Consider the following 22,897-nt stretch of genomic DNA (forward strand, 5'->3'; position numbering starts at 1 on the left):
ATTCTATTTTATGTAGAAGAGAACTGGTCTTGTGGTAGCAAGCATGACTCGTCCCTTTAGCTAAGCAGGGTCCACCCTGGTTGCATATGGGAGACTAGAAGTGTGAGTACTGTAAGATATTCCCCTCAGGGGATGGAGCCGCTGCTCTGGGAAGAGCAGAAGGTCCCAAGTTCCCTCCCTGGCTTCTCCAAGATAGGGCTGAGAGAGATTCCTGCCTGCAACCTTGGAGAAGCCGCTGCCAGTCTGTGAAGGCAATACTGAGCTAGGTAGACCAATGGTCTGACTCAGTATATGGCAACTTCCTATGTTCCTATCCAGTTGTTTTATTTATTTATTTTTGCCCAGTTTGGGCCCCAGAGGCTTCAAAATAACTGGAAGAGATCTGGAAGTATTGAAATAATTGTACAGTCATCATGGAAATGACGTAGAACAGACTATGTGTATAACGTGCATGGAATAAAGCTTGTCTTTTAAATTTCGCTTAAGGAAAAAATAAGAATTAGTGCCCCAAGGTTTGGTCTTTCAACTACATATTATACATCCCCCTCCCCCCACTATTTAGCCTGCCTATTACAAGCTATGCAACAACCGAACAAAGCACTGTTGTAGTATAAGGGCATAAGATCATCCATCTCCTTTCCTTTTTTTTAACCAGCAGCAATATTCACAGTACCTTGCAGTTAGTGTGCTCTATTTTCATTCCATGTAAACTAAACAATGGATTGAACTCTCAGGATCATTTACATAAGAATAGTGGCAGCTGCTTATTATTTCATGGGGAAATCATCCTATTTTCTTTATTTGGCAGCATTAAATAAAATTGGTATTTATTAGCTTTGTATAAACAAAATTAACATGTCCAACTGTCTAACAGAGTAGGTATGAATGCTTTCAGTGAAGATAAATGGTCCAGAAAAACACTAGGCTAGTAATATACTATACCATCTAAAATCAATACGAACGCTGGACTGGTGGGGGCTTACTGTCTTCTGTCTTTACTCTTGCCCAGCAAGGCAGTAGTTAGAGCCAAGAGCTTGATAAAGGAGCTGTTGAACCAGCAAAGACTGGCTCCAAATGGCAGGGTAGGAATTCAGAGCCTCACCCCTTCTAGAGCTCGGGTTTGGCCGTGATCTAAAGCAGGTGCCTAAGCGGGACTGCCCCACCTCCTGGGTAGCTCATTGGGAGGCAGGCCCTGAGCATTCAGGCAAGCAGTTTGCTTCTGTTGGCCTTACAAGTTCTTGTTCTTGTTTGGGGTCCTGCAGATTCTAGGGACAAAACAGGAGCCCTGATGAGGAACACAGGTCCCCGAGCTACAGAGCTCCTTTGAGGAGGCAACTGCAAGAAGGGCAACAAGCTCTGGCTGCACAGGATCTGTTGGATCTAGACAGCTTTTATCAGGGCTGGGGGTCTCAGCAGGGCCTGCTCCTCCTCCAGGGGGCTCTCCTCCAGGCACTGCCATCCTTAGGGAGTGGTGAATGAGGGCAAGTGTTAAGCCCCACAGCAGTGCCTCCAGCCCTGAGCTGGAGCGGCCTGAGAAAGAGGAGGAAGAAGGAGAGGAGGAGGATGGTGGGGCTGATGGGCAACTATGTCTCCGTCTCTCTTCCTGAGAGAGACTCAACCATGGTAGGGCAGGAAGAGAAAAGGAGACACACCTGTGGCCATTTGTGCCTGCCAACCTCACCCTCATATTGGGGACCCATATCTCCAGACCACCAGCACTCACCATTCATACCTCTTAAATTCACTTAAAGTTCTGTTTTTCTCTATACATGTGTGTAACCACACACACATTTAAATGTTACAGTTATATACATTTATTGGGTTACATCTAGATTAGTTACTCATAAGCAGTCTTGTTTTTTAAAAAATTGGGAACCTCTGTTTTAGGAAATCTCCCCTGAACCAAAGGTCTTTGCCAGTCTGTGAACAGATGGGCATATATAGCTGAAAGCAGAGGCATGTAAGTCAGATGCTCCAGGAAATATATTGGATTTTGTACCGAAAGAACCCACAAGGTCATTGCAATTCATTCTCAACACTTCCAGATTTAGTAGTGTGTCCAGCTATTATTCAGCTCTTCTATGGGTGCATCATCTGTAACCCCCTTCCCTAGCCTGCCCCCACTCAGACAGCAATTTTTATTTCCATTTCCTGCTCTTCATGCTAAGGATGGCTCTCTCAAACTCTCTAACAATATGCAAATTAGATAAATTGGTTAAAAGGCAAATGATTAAAGAAATTTTGGTTGATTAAATTTTGACAGCTTGACTACAAAGCAGGCAAAATGGGTCTTTCACACATGTTTAAGTGCCATGTCAAAAGGCTAGCAAAAGCATAAACAAAAGGCTAGCAGAATAGTGTATAGTTTATCTTTTTCAAGTTAAAAAACAATTCATTTATATGAATCAAAATAAAACAACAAATTACAGACTATACAAGGTTATTAATTTCAAGCATAAGAGAGAGAAAGTGTCCTGTAAAATGCCAAATAGATGGTTGTGTATTTGCATAATTAAAGAGACCAGATCTCAGTGTAGTTATCTGAGTTGGAGGTTCCACGAGACAGCCTGGACTGCTGTGGCAGTGTATTCATTGGAGCATGGGAATCTGATTTGGAGTGTAGCATTCCTAATGACTTTAAGTCATAAGTCATTGACTTATGGAAGTCATTCACAAAATCAAAAACTGTGTTCTACCTGGGTTTGTGTGTCCTTCCAATTTTTGATTGTGTGGAAGCAAGGTAGGAAGAAAACTTGGGTAGCTTTCCCTTCTACCTTGCTTCTACACAACTGAAAATTGGGAGCACACACAGCTCCCAAGTCCAGGTAGAACAGTTTTTGATTGTGTGGATGACCTCAGAGTCTGCAATGTGGAATGGTTTACCTCTTAAAATAGTTTCCGCCATTACTGCAGAAAGTGCCTTTTGAAATATTTTAATGTTCCTATTGAAGTCAAATTGCTTGTTATTGTCTACATATTTAGGATCACTAAGCTAAGTATCTACATTGATGGAAGTCCATAATTTGAAAGACTCCTTCCCAAAGCGGGAGATAAATGGAGCTCTTTGGATGAAAAATTTTGTTGCTAGGCCTGCCTGGAACCAAACAGTAGTCCAAACATTACTAGAAATTAAACAAGCTAACAATTATCTCTGTCTCTCCCCCCACCCCCCATAAGAACAGCCCTGCCCAAGGCCCATCTAGTTCTGCATCCTGTTTCTCACAGTGGCCCACCAGATGCTGCTGGAAGCCACAGGCAAGAATTTAGGGCATGCCCTCTCTCCTGCTGTTACTCCCCTGCAACTGGTACTCAGAGGCATCCTGCCTTTGAGGCTGGAGGTGGCCTTTAACCCTCCAGCTAGTAGCTGATGATAGACCTCTCCTCCATAAAGTTATCCAAACCCCTCTTAAAGCCATCCAGGTTGTTGGCTGTCACCACATCGTGTGGCAGAGAATTCCACAAGTTGATTATGCATTGTGTGAAAAAGTACTTCCGTTTATTGGTCATAGATTTCCTGGCAATCAATTTCATGGGATGACTCCAGGTTCTAGTGTTATGTGAGAGGGAGAAGAATTTCTCTCTATCCACTTTCTCCACATCATGCATGATTGTATAGACCTCTATCATGTATCCCCGCAGTTGTCTTTTTTCCAAACTAAAAAGCCCCAGGTGGTGTAGCCTTGCCTTATAAGAAAGGTGCTCTAGGCCCCTGATCATCTTGGTTGCCCTCTTCTGCACCTTTTCCAGTTCTACAATGTCCTTTTTTAGATATGGTGACCAGAATTGTACACAGTACTCCAGGTGTGGTCGCACCATAGTTTTGTATAAGGGCATTATAATGTTAGCAGTTTTATTTTCATCCCCTTCCTAATGATCCCTAGCATGGAATTGGCCTTTTTCACAGCACATTGAGTCGACACATTCAACGAGCTGTCCACCATGACCCCAAGATCCCTCTCCTGGTCCGTCACCGACAGCTCAGATCCCATCAGCATATACTTGAAGTTGGGGGGTTTCATCCCAATGTGCATCACTTTACACTTGCCAACACTGAGCCGCATTTGCCATTTTGTCGCCCACTCACCCAGTCTGGAGAGATCGTCTTGGAGCTCCTCACAATCTGTTTTGGATTTCATTATCCAAAAGAGTATGGTATCATCTGCAAATTTGGATACCTCGCTGCTTACCCCTGCTTCTCGATCATTTATGAATAAATTTAAAAGCACCGGTCCCAGTACAGATCCCTGGGGGACCCCACTTCTTACTTCCCTCCATTGTGAAAACTCTCCATTTATACCTACTGTCTGTTTCCTGTCTTTCAACCAGTTAGCAATCCACACATGTACTTATCCCCTTATCCCATGACTGCTAAGTTTCCTCAGGAGTCTTTGATGAGGAACTTTGTCAAAAGCTTTTTGGAAGTCCAGGTATACTATGTCAACTGGATCACCTTGATCCACACACTTGTTGACACTTTCAAAGAACTCCAAAAGGTTTGTGAGACAAGATTTACCTTTGCGGAAGCCATGCTGGCTCACTCCCAGCAGGGCCTGTTCTTCTATGTGCTTTACAATTTTATCCTTGAGGATGCTTTCCATCAATTTGCATGGAATGGATGTTAAGCTAACCGGCCTGTAATTTCCTGGATTGCCGTTGGATCCCTTTTTGAAAATCGGTGTTACTTTGGCTACTTTCCAGTCCTCCAGTACAGAGCCCGATTGCATGGATAAGTTATATATTTTAGCAAGGAGGTCGGCAATTTCACATTTGAATTTTTTGAGGACGCTTGGATGGATGCCATCCGGCCCAGGCAATTTGTTAGTTTTCAGTTTTTCCAGATAGTTTAGAACATCATCTCTTGTCAATTCCATCTGACTCAGTTCTTTAGCCTCCATCCCCGAAAATCCTGGTTCAGGAACAGATATATGCTCAGTATTCTCTGCCATTAAGACAGCAGCAAAGAATTCATTTAGCTTCTCTGCAACATCCATCTATATATATATTTCTCCTGGGTGTGCCCAGGAGAAATGCGTCCCGGCAGCCCAGCTGATTGGCTGGGCTGCGGGGGCGCCTGATTGGTCCTGGCGCACCCAGGAGAACGGCGGCGGCCATGGCCGGGGAGCCAGGCGGGCCTGGCCGCGGAGTCGAGGCGGCGGGCTTGGCTGGGCCCGGCAGCGGCGGCACTCTTGGGCCCGGCCACGGCGATGGGCCCGGCGGCGGCAGCAGCACTCTCGGGCCCGGCGGCGGCGGCACCCTCGGGCCCGGCGGCGGCGGCACCCTCGGGCCCGGCGGCCGCGGCGGCGGCACCCTCGGGCCCGGCGGCCGCGGCGGCGGCACCCTCGGGCCCGGCGGCCGCGGCGGCGGCACCCTCGGGCCCGGCGGCCGCGGCGGCGGCACCCTCGGGCCCGGCGGCCGCGGCGGCGGCACCCTCGGGCCCGGCGGCCGCGGCGGCGGCACCCTCGGGCCCGGCGGCCGCGGCGGCGGCACCCTCGGGCCCGGCGGCCGCGGCGGCGGCACCCTCGGGCCCGGCGGCCGCGGCGGCGGCACCCTCGGGCCCGGCGGCCGCGGCACCCTCGGGCCCGGCGGCCGCCGCGGCGGCACCCTCGGGCCCGGCGGCCGCCGCGGCGGCACCCTCGGGCCCGGCGGCCGCGGCGGCGGCACCCTCGGGCCCGGCGGCCGCCGCGGCGGCACCCTCGGGCCCGGCGGCCGCCGCGGCGGCACCCTCGGGCCCGGCGGCCGCCGCGGCGGCACCCTCGGGCCCGGCGGCGGCACCCTCGGGCCCGACGGCCGCGGAGGTAAGGCGGCGGGCCCGGCCGCAGCGCAGGCGGCGGTGGGCCCGGCCGCACTAGAGGCACAGATGCTCTGTGCCCGGGCCCACTAGTATCCTTAATAATCCCTTTCACTCCCTCATTGTCTAATGGTCCAACCGCTTCCCTGGCAGGATTCCTGCATCTGATGTATTTAAAGAAGTTTTTGTTATCCCCCTGATGCTTTTAGCTACATGTTCCTCAAACTCTCTTTTTGCCTCCCTTATTGTCACCTTGCATTTCTTTTGCCAGAGTTTGTGTTCCTTTCTGTTCTCTTCATTTGGGCAGGCCTTCCAATTTCAGAAGGAAGTCTTCTTCCCTTTTATGGCTTCCTTGATGTTACCTGTTAGCCATGCTGGCCCAGTTAGCCATGCTGTTAGCCATGCTGGCCTGTTAGCCATGCTGGCCCAGAAGCCCAGTTAGATTCTATTCCCAAAAGGAAGAAAGGTACCACTAAGCACAGGAGGACTGTGCTTAGTGGTACCTTTCTTCCTTTTGGGAATAGAATCTAACTGGGCTTCTAGTATTGTGGTTTTGAGTAAATTCCATGCTCTCTGGAGCAAAGTGACTCTCCTAATTTTCCCTTTCAGCTTTCTTTTCACCATACTCCTCATTTTGGAGAAGTTCCCTCTTCTGAAATTAAAAACATCTGTGTTAGACTTCCTTGGTGATTCTCTCCCCGCATGTATGCTGAATTTGATCACACTATGGTCACTGTTCCCTAAAGGGTCGATGACACTGACATCACGCACAAGGTCCTGGGTGCCACTCAGAATTAAGTCCAAGGTCGCCTTTTCTCTGGTTGGTTCCAAGACCAACTGTTCTAGGACACAGTCATTCAGCGTATCTAGAAATTTGACCTTTTTTTCATTACCTGACTGTGAATTTCCCCAGTCTATGTGTGGTGGGTAATTGAAGTCACCCATTATTACTGCCCTGCCTCTCCTTGACGCCTCCCTGATTTCCTCCTGCAACTCCCAGTCACTGTCAGTGTTTTGATCTGGAGGGCGATAGCGTGTCCCCAGTAGCACATTCCCTTTCAGGCCTTGTATTGTCACCCACAGATTTCTGTGGAGGACTCCAGTCCATCTAGGATTTCTAGCTTGTTAGATTCTATCCCTTCTTTAACATACAATGCTAAAGAAAATATTTAGCACTGAAAATATTTATTACAGGAGACATATTTTGCTTTCCTACCTCTTATTAAAAACTTCACAAATGAACATGCTTCTTGAATACAGCTCCTAATAGCTCATGACTATCTAGGGTGAAGTTGAAATAAATAATAATTATGACATGTTCATCATGTAGCTTTATAGAAAATGGTGTAACTAGGAAAATTGATACCAAGAGGCACAACTACAGAACATATCTAGCACTGTTCCATTACTTTAATGATTTTAACATTTTAAACAATGGTGATAATGTCTTATTTCAAATAAAAGCTGATAAATATGATAATCATTCGTTCCAAAACTCCCACCACAGTAGCATTGGCTGTGTGTGTCCAGTTCAACAGATTTGCATGCATTCAGCTCATCTTTGACTTCCAGTACTGCAATTTGTCTGACACCAGTCATGGGTTATACACTCACTCAAAGTGAAATAGCAGGTGGATCTCATGTACCAGCAATTTGTAGAAAAGAAAATTAAGGTGCAGCTTTTCTGACTCCTGCATCCATATGACATGACGAAGATGCAAATGCCTCCTTCACAACTATTAAAGACAGACGAGCTGTTCTTCCTTACCATCAAACTAATTTTCATGTGTCACTGGGAAGGTTTTCGTTGTAAGAACCGGTAGGTCATGGATCAATTCCTGCTGCAACTGCTTTTTCATTTATTTACTAGTCTGTGCCCTGCTTCTTAAAAGTGGGGGCCCACAAAAAATTATTCAGACAAAGAGGGAAAGGAGAATTGTTCCTCTGCCCTTCTTCTGCTCTCTCTCCTCTTTCACATATACTGTACACATTATAGGGTGGCCATCTTGGACTCAGGTTTTTACCATACATCAGTCTTAAAAAACAACGACAACAACAACATCTGAAGGAGTTGCAGTAGAAAAAGATTAAGTGCTGCCATGCATCCCTCCCACCCCTACTCAAGAAGTCTTCCTGCCCTGAAGCTGCTTTTCCTAATGGAAGCAACCATTGGGGTTTTGTTGCATGCCTTTGTGTGTGTTGACATGCAGTTAAACTCCAAGATGGCTTTTAAAAATAATTAGACAAATGCACTGAGGATAGGTTTATCAATAGCTATTAGCTATTACAGGTTGAGAATCCCTTATCCAGACTGCTTGGGACCAGAAGTGTTCTGGATTTTGGATTTTTCCAGATCTTGGAATATTTACATAATGAGATATCTTGGGCATGGGATCCAAGTCTAAACACACAAGGTTACTGTATTTTATTTTTTCAGGTCCAACAGAGCAAGCGTCAAACTGAGCAGGGAGTGGAGGAGGGGGGCTTTCCCTTTTCCCTCTAGTGCCAAAGCAAGAACATCAAAAACATTAAAAAGCTTCACATTAAAACAGAGCTGCAACTAGAGAGTATTACAGACAAAAACCCTGTCACTAACAGCCTTCTGAAACACGTAAGTTTTGACTGCATGTTTAAAACCAGTAAAATTGGGAATCTGCAAGTGAGCTGAGGCATTTCGGGGTTTTTTTTTGTTATGGCGCACGCCGTGGTGGTTTCCAGATTTTGGAGCATTCCAGATTTCGGATGTCCAGATAAAGCATACTCAACCTATATAGGTAAATGGAAATTCCAAGTCCAAACACAATGTAGTTCTGACATCTACCTGGCCACTCTTGCTAACAAGATGCTAGTGCAGATGGAATTTTTCTCAAATCCAGTGGCTCTCTTCTGATGTTACTTTTATATTATCTGTAGCCTGCCCAGAGAGACAGATGTGGCTGCAAAAGGGAATGTACTGGATTAGACAGTGTTTTTGCCTCTCTTCTGTCCTCCTCCGTTGTCACTTTGTTTACTCAGAGTTCACATGCTGATGTGGTGCCTTGTTCTCTCTGACTACCAACCTAGGCTCCCAAGCAGATAATCATGAGCATGAATCTTGGGTGAGTCAAGTAACAGCAGAAGGAGAAGGGGTGGAACAGATGAGAAAGTACTGCAATACCTATTCCACTCCCTTCCTCCCACAGTCACACAAGTCTCTTCTCTCCTCCAGGCTTCTGAGCAGCATGAAAATGAGCCCAAACCAGGATGAGTCAAATGACACACAGGTGACCTGATCAAAGAAGGGACAACATTGCCCTATCCCAGGGGTAGGCAACCCTGGCTCTCCAGCTGTTGTTGAACTACAACTCCCATAACCCCCAGCCACAAAAGTGGCTGGGGATGATGGGAGTTGTAGTTCAACAACAGCTGAATAGCTAAGGTTGCCCACTCATGCCAAAACCTTCCTGCTCCTTTCCCTAGCTATTTTTGCTTTTTGAGTGTCAAGGTTAAAATTTTATCTGGCCAATGGCTAATGTGATGAAGAAAATTACTCAGAGTAGTCCCATTGCTATTTAAAGGACAAGTTTGGCAATGCTTAGCTTGTCCTTTGAATTTCAATGGGACTACTGTGAGTAATTTTCCTGACCTCAGCCAATGAAGATAGTTTTATTTACTGTATTGTTCATCATGTCAAACAAAGCAAGGTGGCAACCTTGATACACACCTACAAGACTTACATGCACAGATGGACAAACACTGGTGCTTTGTATGCACACACACACACACACACACACACACACACACACGACCCATGACTAAGGATGTGCATGAACAGAGGTTTGAGTATTGGTTCAGTGTCACGGGGAGGGAAGTGGGAGCATTAAGAAAGAAGATAACAGGTCTTTATCTGCTCTTCACTGCCCCATGTAGCTTCCTGATGGGGCAGCGCTTGTCCTAAGTACCCGTACATGGTGTCCGTGCATGTACAGGTGCCATTTGCGTGATCAGCAACACCATGCTTACAACACAAATGGTGCCTGTGCATGCGTGGATGCCATGTGCGCAGTGGCGCTGTGTGCGGATACTTAGGATGAGCGCCACCCCAGCAGGAAGTTGCATGGGGCAGTGGAGAGCAGATAAGGACCTGCTCTCCTCTTCCTTAAATCTCCCACTCTCCTCCTCGTGGCACCAAACCAGTGTTCTTAACCTCGGTTCGTGCAGATCCTTACCCACAGTCCACAGGCAAATTCTCCCCCTGACACATACAAGCCATAAGAATCCCCTCCACTGCCATGCTGGCACGGGATGGAGCAACAATAGTGCAGGGAGGGCTGGCAGAAAGGTGACATCCCAAGTTCCCTTCCTAATATCTCCAAGATATGGCTGGGAAAGACTCCTGCCTGCAACCTTGGAGAAGCTGCTGCCAATCTGTGTAGACAATCCTGAGCTAGATGGACCAATAGTTTGACTCAGTAGAAGGCAGCTTCCTATATTCCTAAGACATTTACCATGCTAGGATTCTTCCCCCTCCCCCCACCCTCCTGTGCTTAATGTTACTGAGCTCCAGAGGAATCCAGGTAAACGGAGTAATCACAAGTCCAGTTGGTATCATTTTCCTTCTGGCCTCCTGAGCAGTGTTCCCTCTAACAGGGATTCCCAGATGTTGTTGACTACAACTCCCATAATCCCCAAGTAAAAGCCATTGCAGCTGGGGATTCTGGGAGTTGTAGTCAACAACATCTGGGAATCCCTGTTAGAGGGAACAATGCTCCTGAGATGTGCTAGTACAGTCATCCCTTGCCAACTGCTAGGGTCACATTTCCGCGAAACCTCGTGGTTGGCAAATTTATGATTGGCGAGACATCGGAATGAATGGGGAACAGAGTTAGGGGAACTGCAACCACAAAACACCTCAAAATAAAGGAAAAAATGCTAGAAATTGGCTAAAAATCACCAAACCCCCCTTAATATCACCAAGAGTCACCAAGAGGAATGAGCAGATTGAACCTCTGGAAATTTTTTGAACCACTAAAAATCACTCAAATGTACTTTAAATTACAAGGAGTCAGCAAGCATCACCAAAAGGAATGAGGAGATTGAATCTCTGAACACCCCAAAATCATTAAAATGCCTCCCAAATGGCTAACCATGTATACTCAGGTTGTTGGCAATACCGGTCACAATTTCCCATTCATGCTTAAAATCGTGCTTGAGTAAACCATGGTTGGCAAGGGATGACTGAATTACCACAGCCATGGAGATAGCCATGCTGATAAAGAATTACTACAAAGACTGCTGGGAGTAGTGTTCCCTTTAAGGTGTGTGCACATTCACCAGGTTTTTAAAAAAATGTCTGCTCAGTTAATTTTAGATCCCGCTCAGGTTCAGGAAGGCCCTACTCTGAATGCTGCCTTGATACTCCCGCCCAGAACAAAACTCATTCTGCACACAGATGAAAAAAATTAGAGAGAACACTGGTTGGGAGCAACAGAACAGAATTTCAGGCACTGTTTTGTCTAAAGTTTGTCTAACCGGGCCTTCTCAGCTGCTGCCCCAAGATTGTGGAATGTGCTCCTTATTAAGATATGAGCCTCCCCATCTCTGGCAATTTTTAAGAAACTTCTGAAAACACATCTCTTCAACCAAGCTTTCTCAGCTTTTTAAAACTTGTTTTTAAATTGTTTTGGCTATTTAATTGGTGTTTTATGATGTTTCAATTGTTAATTATTATTTTATGCAGTGTTATAATTTCTGTTTTAATTGTTAATTGATTTTAATGGTGTTTTAATGTAAACCGCCCTGAGCCTTTTGGAAGGGCAGTATAAAATTTTTAATAATAAATAAAGTCTCAGAGACTCAGGAAGACCAGGGCCCAGGTATGCCTCAGGCTTCTGAAGGCTTGGTGTTCTCCTTCAGGGCCTGTAAGCCATACAGTACACATGAAAAGTTCATGTTGATCTCCTCCTCACTCATCCACATACCAAGGACAGAGCATCACTTGCTGTCCTAAGCAGCCACACAGGAAATGCCAAGGACAAAAAGTTCCATGTGGGTGTACCTTAAGGCAGGGGCAGACAACTTGGACTCTCCAGCTGTTGCTGAACTACAACGCCCATCAAGTTGTAGTTCAACAGCAGCTGGAGAGCCAAGCTTGCATGCCACCGCCTTAAGAGTTCCTTGCTCCTCTTATGCTAGCTACAGCTTGTACCTGGTCTTACAGCACACCAGAGCACAAGCTTTAGCTGTATTATGTGAGTTATATGGCACATTTTTCTTTGTTTTCATTCAGGCCTGCTAATTCTATTAATAATTCAAGCCTTCAGTACTGTCATTAAATACATCATTGTAGTCATGTTAAGTCATCTGGAGGGCAAAGATCTGGAATATTACCCAGTTCACCTATTATGTCAGAATATCCCTTGATAACAGAAAGCAACATTTAAAGAGATAATATTGGTTTAAAATCTAGTAGGCACATTCCAAATACATCACTGTTTTATACCTCGTTTGGTTTGGTAGGGCAATTATTTGCTTGATTTGTGCAAGCTTTTATTGCAGTCCAGAAGCTGCCACACTCTTGTCTATGGCAAGGGTTTCCCACCTTGGATCCCCAGATGTTATTTGACTACAGCTCCCATCATTCCCATCCATGGCCATTGTTGGACTACGACTCCCATCATTGTGGATGACAGGAGTTGTAGTCCAACAACATCTGGGAAACCAAGGTCAGAAACTCTTGTCTTAAATGTTCAGTGAACTGTGCTTGCCATAGAGATGTTGCACCATCCAGGAGCAAATGCGGAGAGGTGGGGTATCAGAGGAGGCACATTTGCCTCTCATTTCTGGAGCTCTCTTTGCTCAACCCTCTTCCATCCCGCAGGATGGGAGAGAGAGGAGCAAACAGTGCTCCAAGAATTAGAGTCAGCTGTGCTTCCTTTGGCGTGCACGCACACACACCCCAGCTTGTATGGATAAGCCACTCCTGGCACCATCACAAGTATGAGAGCCAATGTCCACAAGATGGTCTCTTGGGGTGTATAGCTTTCACTGCAAGTAGCTTGTTGGAAGCCCAGGGTGAACATGTTCTTAAATACAAAGCTTGGGGAGGAACTGTGGGGAGCCCTTCCTGTATCCTGACTGTTCTAATGCAACTCAGCATGGGGAAGAAGCTAGAAGCATGTTGATTAAATTATTAATGTTTACGCAGTGCAGCCCAATGAATAATTAGGAAATGAAAGCTTTGCTTATGTTCAAGGATAGTGTCAGAATTTTTACTGTGCAGTATTAAAGTGAAGAGACCATTAGTACAGAAAGATGAGAGAGTCTGTCACCCTGAAAGCTTCTCAGTCAAACATCTCCAGGGTTGAATTGGAACAGCTAGTTAACGCAAGCACTTGGCAGAAATTAACCCCTTTAAATTGGCTGCTGTCTGACATTACTTTATCTGGCACTCAGCTTGGTGGGGGCCACCTGTCAGAGACAAGTGGCATGATAGAGCCCTACTGTGGCAAGGTTCAAGTTTCCAATAGTAATTGCATTTTAAAAATATATTAGCTAGATATACTAAAAATATACTAGCTAGATACAAAGGATGAATGTGGTCATATAAGTTTAATTGTTGTGTCAAAGACAGAATGTCTATAGACAGAGCTTCTCTTTCCCCTTTATTAACAACTGCCTTTGGTGGCTGACATACCACACAAGGATACATCAGTTCAGTAATGCTGCATGTACATAAGTGACATTATGAAAGAGTTAGCTCATTGGAAATAATGGCTTTACCCTTGTGTAGCACCAATTGTTGAATTTGCACAACTTGCATACATGCAGCATTACTGGACTGACATATCATGCAGTATTTCAGCCACTGTCATCTAGGGATGTGCACAAACCAGTCTGGAGGCCATTGTAGAGGCCTCTGAACCAGTTCGAATGTGGCGCCAGCTTGAAGGTTCGACGCCGGGGTGGTGGTTCTTTAAGGGCGGGGGAGGGTGCACCCCCCCTGCAACACTTCCCCTGCAGGCACTCGGTTTTCTGCAAAGTTTTGGGGGTGGCAGCATACCTCCCTGCCGCCCCTTCCCCCATTCCTGGCTGGAAGTACCGACTGCATGCATGCCCAGCGTGCACACGTTACACATGAAACACGCAACGTGTGCGTGTGCATTGGGTGCACACGCAGACAGTACTTCCAGCCAGGAACAGGGGTGGGGGCGACATGGAGGTACGCTGCCGCCCCAAAAACTTTGCAGAAAACTGAGCACCAGCGGGGGAAGTGTGGCGGGAGGGGTACACCCTTCCCTGCCCTTAAAGAACCACCACTCCCGGCATCAAACTGCACCTCTGCGGTTCCGTGCTCACCACTATTGTCATCTGCACTGAGCCATTTTTGGAAGGGCGGTATAGAAATCAAATTCATCATCATCATCATCATCATCCACCCCCAGCACAGTACCTCCAGTGACTGTTGCTGGTGTCTTATGTTTCTTTTTAGATTGTGAGCCCTTTGGGGTAGGGAGCCATCTTATTTATTATTTCTCTGTGTAAACTGCCCTGAGCCATTTTTGGAAGGGCAGTATAGAAATCAAATAAATAAATAGATAAATACAGTGGTCCCTCGACTTACGAAGTTAATCCGTTCCGAATGCACGTTCGTAGGTCGAAATTTTCGTAAGTCGAAAAGCGCACCCACGGAGGTCTGGAAACATTCGTAAGTCGAGGAAACCGCATCTAAAAATTCGTACGTCGAGGAAGCTGCATCTAAACCGGCAACGACTTCCGGTCATTTTTGTCGTTCGTAAGTCGAAAACTTCGGATGTCGAGTAGTTCGTAAGTCGAGGGACCACTGTAGATAAATATTACCCTTCTACACAACCACAGTTTTCCTTTCCATCTAGTCAGATTTCTATACTGTCTTGCGTAAGTGCGTCTACCCCCATTATATACCATTATCTTCTTACCACATGTCTAAGAACATCCTCTTCTGCTTTCCAGTGAACATCACTCACCGAGGCAAGGACAACACATTGCTGTTGTCCTTGCCTCGTGTTTGCTCAGTCTGTCCATCTTCCAGGGGGCTATTTCTTGAGAGTGTTCCTTTTAGAGAGGTCTTGGTGGGTGGCGGGGGGGGGGCGGGTAGTAGAAGTAAACCAATTGTCTTTGTACCTCCTTTGATATCTGATTAATCTGCTCATTGGACAGGATGTTTTGGACCCTGTTCCACTGCTGCTTTGGCTCCTAATTGGTATAAAAATGTGCCAAATAAATAAATAAATAAATAATTTCTTTCCCTTGTGCATAATGGGAGCTGTGATCCATCTGTGGTCATTATGACCACAGATGGATCACAGCTCCCATTATGCTTTTTATTGTGGCTCTCATTGGCAGCAATGTGCTCATTTGCTCTAGAGACTTGCAGGATGGGAAACCACTGTAAAGCCTCTGGCAAGGGCTCCCACCTGTGTCCTGTATGCCATCTATGGCTATCACACTCCACCCACCCACTTCAAGCCTGTGTGTGTAGGATCATGGCCTTAGACATTGGTTTCATGCAGATGCTAAGACCCATTTGTGTCAAAACTGAGAAATAAGCTCCACAATGAGAGCTGCCTCCTTCATTTGGTTCTCAAAAATATGCCCTGTTTACAATCTGGTTTAAAAATAACCTGGCACTTGACAGATATTTTCTAGACTGCTGCCACAACAAAAACACTTTTTATGCCTGTAGAGCAACAACAATGTCAAAGCAGCATTGTTGCTTCTCTTATTTGTTATCGGTTGAATAGCAAAAGGACTCCTCGGAACAAATGGAATATAATGTACGTTTCCATAGGGGGTTTTTTAACTGTAAATTAGCATTCTGAGCTGGAGTCACTTGCAGTCATTAGCAAATAATGACAATATAATGATAATCTTCAATACTCATGAATCTAGTACCAACCTTTCTGCTGAGCTTATAATTAAGATGTCAGAATTAATTTGTCTTGGAAAGCTGAGGCTTTTTAAAAAAGAAGTGGGGGAGGGGAACACAACCAAGATTGATTTCAACTTCATTTACAGATATCAGTCTGACTGTCCTGCTTTAGCTGTGAGGATTCTCCACACCATGAAGAACAGGGCATTGGAGTGGAAACAAAGCTCTCTTTCCTCCTTTGAGAGATGTAGATGTCAATTTTTGTAAGTATGAAGCCCAAGGAATGAAGTAAATCTGTTTTGTTTAAAAAGAAAACATACTTCTGCAAAGAGATAATCAGGGATACCAAGAAACTTGCTTCTTCACAAATTGATGTATACATTTCTGGCAGACTGAAGCTGTGTTGTCTCCAGGGTTTAGTTCTCTATAAACAACTGCATGTCCTACATTTCTCTCTCTCTCGGATGCATGCTACTTACTCTACAGAGTGCTAAGAATTATCAAAACGTTTAACAAGGAGCAGCATGCACTGGTCCCAATGCAAGGGCAGAAGATGTGTTGCTTGCTCTTGCTGGATCGGGCAGTATGCAACAAGGAACAAGCAGTGAATGCTTTGTATCTTGCAACCAGCACGTGCCACTCCTTGCTATATAGTAGTGTGGAGCCACTTTCACTGGCTCTGGGTCTCAGTTTTCTTACCAAGCGTGCCCACTTGGGATGCTGGGGAAGTATGTAGTGGTGAGAGACAGGAGCCAGGCACTCTTGGAAGGCGAGGGGGAAGAGCAGCGGCAGCACCAACCTCTAACCTGGCATCTGGGACCTGGAGGAGGGGGTGGGCCGTGAGAAATAATTCAGGCTAGTCATGGAGATGAGCCTGGGGCGGCAGCAGCAGCAGCAGCAGCAGCAGGTAGACGAGTGAAGCCTGCAGTGGGGCTGAGTGCCTGCACTGTTCTCCTGAGGCCATCGGCTCACCTTGCCTCATGGGGGAGCTGCCCCAGTACCTGGGAGTGAGTTTTGGCTTTCTTCCTTCTTCAAAATCTTGGATTACTTGACTTCATTTTACTCTCTCTATTTTAAGGATAACAAAAAATGCACGACTTCCTTGCAATCACAGAAAACAGTGACCAGAAATGCTCAGCATTGTCATTGTTTCATCACTCTCATGTTTATTGTTTTGATAAGAAACCTTCTGCTGCCCTTTACAATTTGTTTTAATTAATTTTGCTGCAAGCTTTTCAACATTTGGTGGTTAATTAGCAGAAATTATGCCATTTAAGCATGGTCGTCTGCGCTTATAGGGTCAATACAGATTTGTTTGCAGACAGAGTTGACCATTACATTGTGGACTGCAGCAGTTGATGGTTGATGCCAAACATAAACCGCTGTAAACCAAATTATCATAGATAGAATGGTCAACTCTTTCCTCAAATCTGTATTAATCCTATAAGCTTATGCTGCAATGCCTAAATGGCATGATTTCTGCTAATTAATTACAAAATGCTGAAAAGCTTGTAGCAAAAGTAATTAAAACAAATTTTGTTTGTGGAATAGTCATGAATGTGTTCCCCTCCCCCCACTCCCCACTACACACACATGAATCCTTGTAAGTCAGATCACATTTAGGGATGATTCATATCTTTCTCTATTGCAGGCATATGTCTGGAGCAGAACTCATTAGCACCATATGGCCAAGGGCTCCTATTATTATAGCTGATAACTGAGCAATGTTAGAACACACAGCCGGGCCCAAATCATGTGATACACAGCTTGGATTACTAGATGATACTTCTGTGAGTAAGAGTCACACCGTCAATGTGACCCTGTGGTTAGGCTTCACTTACGTGGCTGAACTTAAAAAATGGTACAGATTAACAACATTTATTTTGCTTTTTCTTGAGTAATTAAAAGAAAGCCTATTCTTTTAATGTTCCTACTATGTGTGCAAATTAAGGAATTGTTGTTCACATATGCTCTTTTGATGACCTGTCCATTCTCTAATCATCTCAGTATTTGCTGCTGCTTCTGACTCTGCACTCTGAAACAGTTCTCATTCCTGGAAAAGCAGGACAGTGTTCTTTCAGAATTGCTTTCCTTTTACAATAGCTTTACCATGTTGCCTGATTTTTTTAAATGCTTAGTGTCACAGAGCTCCAGAAGAATCTAGGTGAACTATCTAATCACAAGTCCAATTGGTATCATTTTCTAGCTTCATAAAGTGTACTAGTATTGCAACAGCCATGGAGTACACTGATAAAGAGCTGCATCTAAAGCAGAGCAACAGAACCCTTCCCACTGTCTTTAGTTCTTTTTCACAGAGCTCTTGGCATTTTTCATGTGATGTGTGTTTTGCCCAAAATCACTGTCTTTAAACTCTGTTAACAAGTCCAGTGCCCTGCCCTACACCACGCCGTTCAGAGATTGGGTGCTCTCATCTAAGGCCTATAAACCAGGGATTCTCAAACTTGGGTCACCAGCTGTTGGACTACAATTCCCATCATTGTAGGCCATTGTGATTGGGGATGACGGAGTTGTAGTCCAACAACATCTGGGGATCCAAGCTTGAGAACCCCTCCTAGAAGCCATATGGTATGAAGAGCTGGTGCTGATTCCTCCTGCCCTTACACTTCCACATACCAGCGGGGCTGTCCTTAGGGCAGGGCAAGCAGGGTGGCTGCCTGGGACCAGGGCCCTTTTAATCCATTAAAAGTCCTCTTTTAATCAATTAAAATAAACTAGAAGGGACACCCACACTGGCTGATTTGCCCCAGGTTTCACACCCTGCCAGGGCTCTCTAAAGACAGTCCTGTGTACCAAGGGCAGGGCTCTGTGCTAAGGAGCCACACAAGAAAGACACACAGGAAGCTCTCATGTCGTAGGGGGTCCTTGCTGTGATATTTGCTGTTGTCCTTGCCTCGTGTTTATTACAGTGGCATCAAAGTACCTTGCAGTTCTTTCTAACATTTAACAGGGCATAACGTTTCTGTTCTATTACCCATCATAGGGGGTATAGGATGGGGAAGATGGGCATGCTACAGTTGACACTGGAGTAGGGGGCAGAGGCTCCAGTGCCTTAAGGAGCATTTCACCCGTTGAACCTCTGCCTGTTGTCCGTCACTGCATTTCCTGATGAGGAATACTTAAATGTGTTCTTTCATAAAGCTTTTGAAAACATAGGAACCCTAGGAAGATCTGGCAACCTCATTCAAACCTCACTAAATCTTTCACTTTCCTCTAAGCATGAAGTTTTGGCACTGACAGAGTCAAGATAGTAGACAGGACAGACACACTATTTAAACCCCTCTATTTCTAATTTTATAGGCATTCTGATCCAAAGGCCATTTTTCTGTTAGTAGAACAAAACTGGCTTTAAGCCAAACACTCCATCTTAAATAGTCTGTGGACTGCAGCCACAAAAATCTATGCTTTCAGAGCACTTTATTTAATTAAGGTAGATGGTCTGAACTTGCAAATGTTCTGTTCTGGGAGAAACAAATTTCTAGTAGCAACCAATTAAAACGTTTCTTGTCATAGAGGATGAAAACTATTTTCTAGTATCCTTATAAGTATTTAAAGTAGAACATTTCTAAAAATAATCCTCATTACCTATCCTTCTGAACTCCATTTTAAAAATCCATTTTAGCTACCGAACCTGAGCTTTTGCAAAGCAGCAGTCTATAGATTCTGAAAATGATAATTTTCAGGATTTTTAAAATGACGCATATTTTAATACCAGGAAATGTAAAAACATGTCATCTTCTTTTGTTTGCAAAGTGTTCTATCTTTCTTCTGTCATTCATCTTCACAAGAGCTCTCTGTGGAAGGTAGTGAGTAGACCAACTTTATGGACAGGGAACTGGTATTAAGAATATGTGGCTTTCCTGTGGTAGCTCAAAGAGTTCATATCTAAACAAGCCAAAAATCAAACAGAATCCACAATTTCCGGTCTCTGGCAGGACTGGAAAAGATCTACTGCAATCTTAGGTGTACACATTTTAAATGATTTATTTAGGATAAGTGTGTTAACTCTAATTCCATTCAACAGAGCACTAGATCCACATGCTTGCAATGCTGTCTCAGTCCATCTTTATTCAGCTCTTCAGGGCAGAAGTATATGGCATTGAAGTTCTAATCCGGGAGCTGGAGAGGAGAGCAATGAACCAGATCTAAGCTCCTCATGCACTGTAAAAGGAATAGGGAAGTAGTTATTCCCTAATGAGGGTTGGGGGTTTCCATCTGTTCAACAGAGTATCCTAATCGACAGAATTCAGATAATGCATTTTACACACCTTATCTCAGAAATCCTAGGAATATAGGAAGTTGCCATATACTGAATCAGACCATTGGTCCATCTAGCTCAATACTGTCTACACAGACTGGGAGTTGCAGGTAGGAATCTCTCTCAGCCCTATCTTGGAGATGCCAGAGAGGGAACTTGAAACCTTTGGAATGTAACCATGCAGGTGCTCTTCTCAGAGCAGTCCCATCCTCTAAGGGGAATATCTTACAGTGCTCACACACCTCCCATTCAAATGCAAACCAGGGTGGACCCTCCTTAGCAAAGGGGACAATTCATGCTTGCTACCACAAGACCAGCTCTACGTTTTATTCCTCCTCTCCTCTACCACAAGACAGCTATCCTCTGTAGCCTTGCAAAGTAGTGAGTAGGCCACTGCAAAGTAGGCCAGTATTATTATCCTCATATCCAGAGAGAGAGAGAGGCTGAAACATAACAGAATGCCTTGCCTGAGTCCACATAACAGGCTTGTGACTGAATTGAGACTTGAACTGGGATTTTCCAGATTATATCCCTAACCCTTATACCAGGCACAGGGAGATGTCAGGTTTTCAGGATCTACTGCAGGGGCGTACCATCCATTAGGCAAGGGGAGACAGTTGTCTCTTGGCCTGCTGCCTCAAAGGGCTCCCCAGAGGCAAGTCACATGATCCATCCATCCCAACTCCCCAGTGCCTGCCCGATTGCAGCCCACTGCCAGGTTTCCTTTGGTATTCCTTCCTTCCAATATTCCTTCTCTCTCCCCCCCACTCCCTTCCTCCTTTCTCCATCTCTCTTTTGCCTCCTAGGCTCCTCCTTCCCCATCCTGGCGCCAGCCAGCCAGCCTTCTCTGGTGTCAGGGCTCTCATTGGCTGGCGGGTGGACGTGCCAGCACCCTCCACATGCAGAAAAGTCCAGAAAGGCACATTAGCTGGAACACAGCTGGTGCTGCATGCTGGTGGGTCGTGGGCAGACGTCGGAGAAGGGCCAGCTTGGCAACCTGCCTGGCTCCCCAAGGGTAAGCAATAGATCACTGTGAAGGGGAGGGATGCCATTAGCTGGAGGAGCCTCCCGATCCTGCTTCTGGGGGGGGGGCTGTTTGGTAGCCGTCAGCGCATCTTTCCACAGAGGTGAGTCCGCACTGCCTGCTGCATGCACTGGCCAGAGAAAGGCAGGGAATCAGAAGGTGGAAATACGTTTTAGTTAAGAAAAGGAAAAGGAGCGACAAGAAATCTGTCTCCCGCCTCAGTTTCAGACTCTGGATACTACCCCAAACACAGTCTCAACCTCCCTCGCCTCACTCTGCTCTCAGCTCATCCACCAACTTGCTCCAGCAGAAAGCAACTCTCCACATGTAGCCAGCGTGTTTGCCGCGCCCACCCAACCCAGTTTATTGAGGCGGCCGCTGCTCCTGCCTTGCTCACAAATGCATCTGCTTCATAGGCAGGGAGCTGCATGCAGGGATCGAGCCGCCAACACCGTGAGGGCGGCTAAGCATGTGGGAGGTAGAATGTTCTATAACAAGAGCTGGCCTCAGTGTAAAGAACTTGCTTTTAATAACATGTGTGAATGTGCCTTTATTTCCAGGAAGCTCCTGCCCTGGCAGCAGCCGAGGTGCTTGGAGCAAAGTCGTCTGCAAGTGGCAGAATGCTAAGTAATTGGGAAGAGACACTGGGCAAAACTGCAGGCCCAGTGTCGCTCTGGTAGACTCCACTGGGGGTGGGGTAGAAGGACTACTGGCTCACCCCCCAGCAGCCATCCCCTTGGCTGCACAGCAGCTTAAATTTACAAAAACAACAACACGGAGGTTCGCAGCAGGGGGAGGCAAGCAGCAAGTAGCTGGAGGTGCAGCGTGATGGGGTGGCTCTTTCCATCTCTCTCTCTCTCCCCCCCCCTCCTCAAGCCTGCCACATCCCCTTTTTCTTTTTCTATTCCTCTCTCTCTCTCACGCTCTCAAGCCAAACTTACCCATCCATTTTCCATCTATTTTTTTAAACTTTCTCTTGTTCTTTCTTTCTCTCCCTCTCTCTCCCCCCTCAAGTCTGCGCCATCCCCTTTTCCTTTTTCTATCCCCATTTATCTCTCTGGTCAAGCCTCCCCCATCCCCTTTCTCTCTTATATCCCACACAGGTGGAGTTTGTGTTGTGTTGAAGGATCAGAACAGTGTGTGGTGAAGACTCAAGGTGTAATTTTAATCAAAATTTCAGAGAAAAACTTCTCTTATTTTTTTTTCTTACAAGTGCTCCATGTTAAGTGGGGTGATTTGTATGAATAACAAAAGTTATTCCAACAAAAGTTAAATTGTAATTAAATTCATTTAAATTTGATTTAATTAATTAATATTAAGTGTTACTTTAATAATCAGCACCCTAAAGATTGACCTTGGCCCCCACATGCCAAGTCACAGTCAGTTCCGACTGTTGCCACTGTTGAAAAGCGGTGTATAAATAACCGCAAGAGGCCCATTTAAAAATCTTCTCTCTGGGCCCACTCCAACTTCGGTATGCCCCTGATCTACTGGGTCTTTTACTGGAACCATAATGTCTACCAATTGGTGCTGGGTGCAAAATAGCCAGCTTGTTCACATGACTGCTGGCAGGGTAGAAGAAGTGCACAGCCTGGCTCAGAAATCCAGTTGCAATTTTCAGTCATCTGCTTGCACATAAGTAGGAGGCAGGGAGCATGATTGTGTGTGATGCGGAAGCTGGATAGGATGGCTTTTTCTCTTTCATCAGAAAAAAGCTGAGGATGGAATCTGGGTACTTCTTTGTTTCTTTTAGTAACGCATGAGGAGCTTAGAGCTGGCTCATTGCTCTCCTCTTCAGCTCCCAAATTAGCTTCAATACCATACGACTCGAAACCAGGCCTTTTCTAAAGTTGACCCAGGACTCTGGAACACGCTTCCTAACAAACTTAGGGTCTCCCCTTCTCTGAATGTTTTTAAGAA

At 45.6% G+C, this 22,897-nt stretch overlaps 2 long non-coding RNA genes across 2 annotated transcripts in view; one reads left to right on the plus strand and one right to left on the minus strand.

Moving 5' to 3' along the window:
• The first annotated feature begins 8,260 nt into the window (after positions 1 to 8,260).
• Positions 8,261 to 17,544, plus strand: LOC128324884 (uncharacterized). Its single transcript, XR_008307147.1, has 3 exons — positions 8,261 to 8,399; positions 15,824 to 15,940; positions 17,329 to 17,544. It is a non-coding gene; the product is annotated as an uncharacterized LOC128324884 (long non-coding RNA).
• A 2,110-nt stretch (positions 17,545 to 19,654) lies between these two features.
• LOC128324883 (uncharacterized) overlaps positions 19,655 to 22,897 on the minus strand; it is a 77,507-nt gene continuing 74,264 nt past the window's right edge. The window contains exon 2 of the long non-coding RNA XR_008307146.1: positions 19,655 to 19,856. This is a non-coding gene — a long non-coding RNA (uncharacterized LOC128324883). The remainder of the gene's footprint in view (positions 19,857 to 22,897) is intronic.

This window comes from Hemicordylus capensis, chromosome 4, assembly GCF_027244095.1.
Source record: "Hemicordylus capensis ecotype Gifberg chromosome 4, rHemCap1.1.pri, whole genome shotgun sequence".
In the NCBI taxonomy this organism is placed as follows: domain Eukaryota; kingdom Metazoa; phylum Chordata; class Lepidosauria; order Squamata; family Cordylidae; genus Hemicordylus; species Hemicordylus capensis.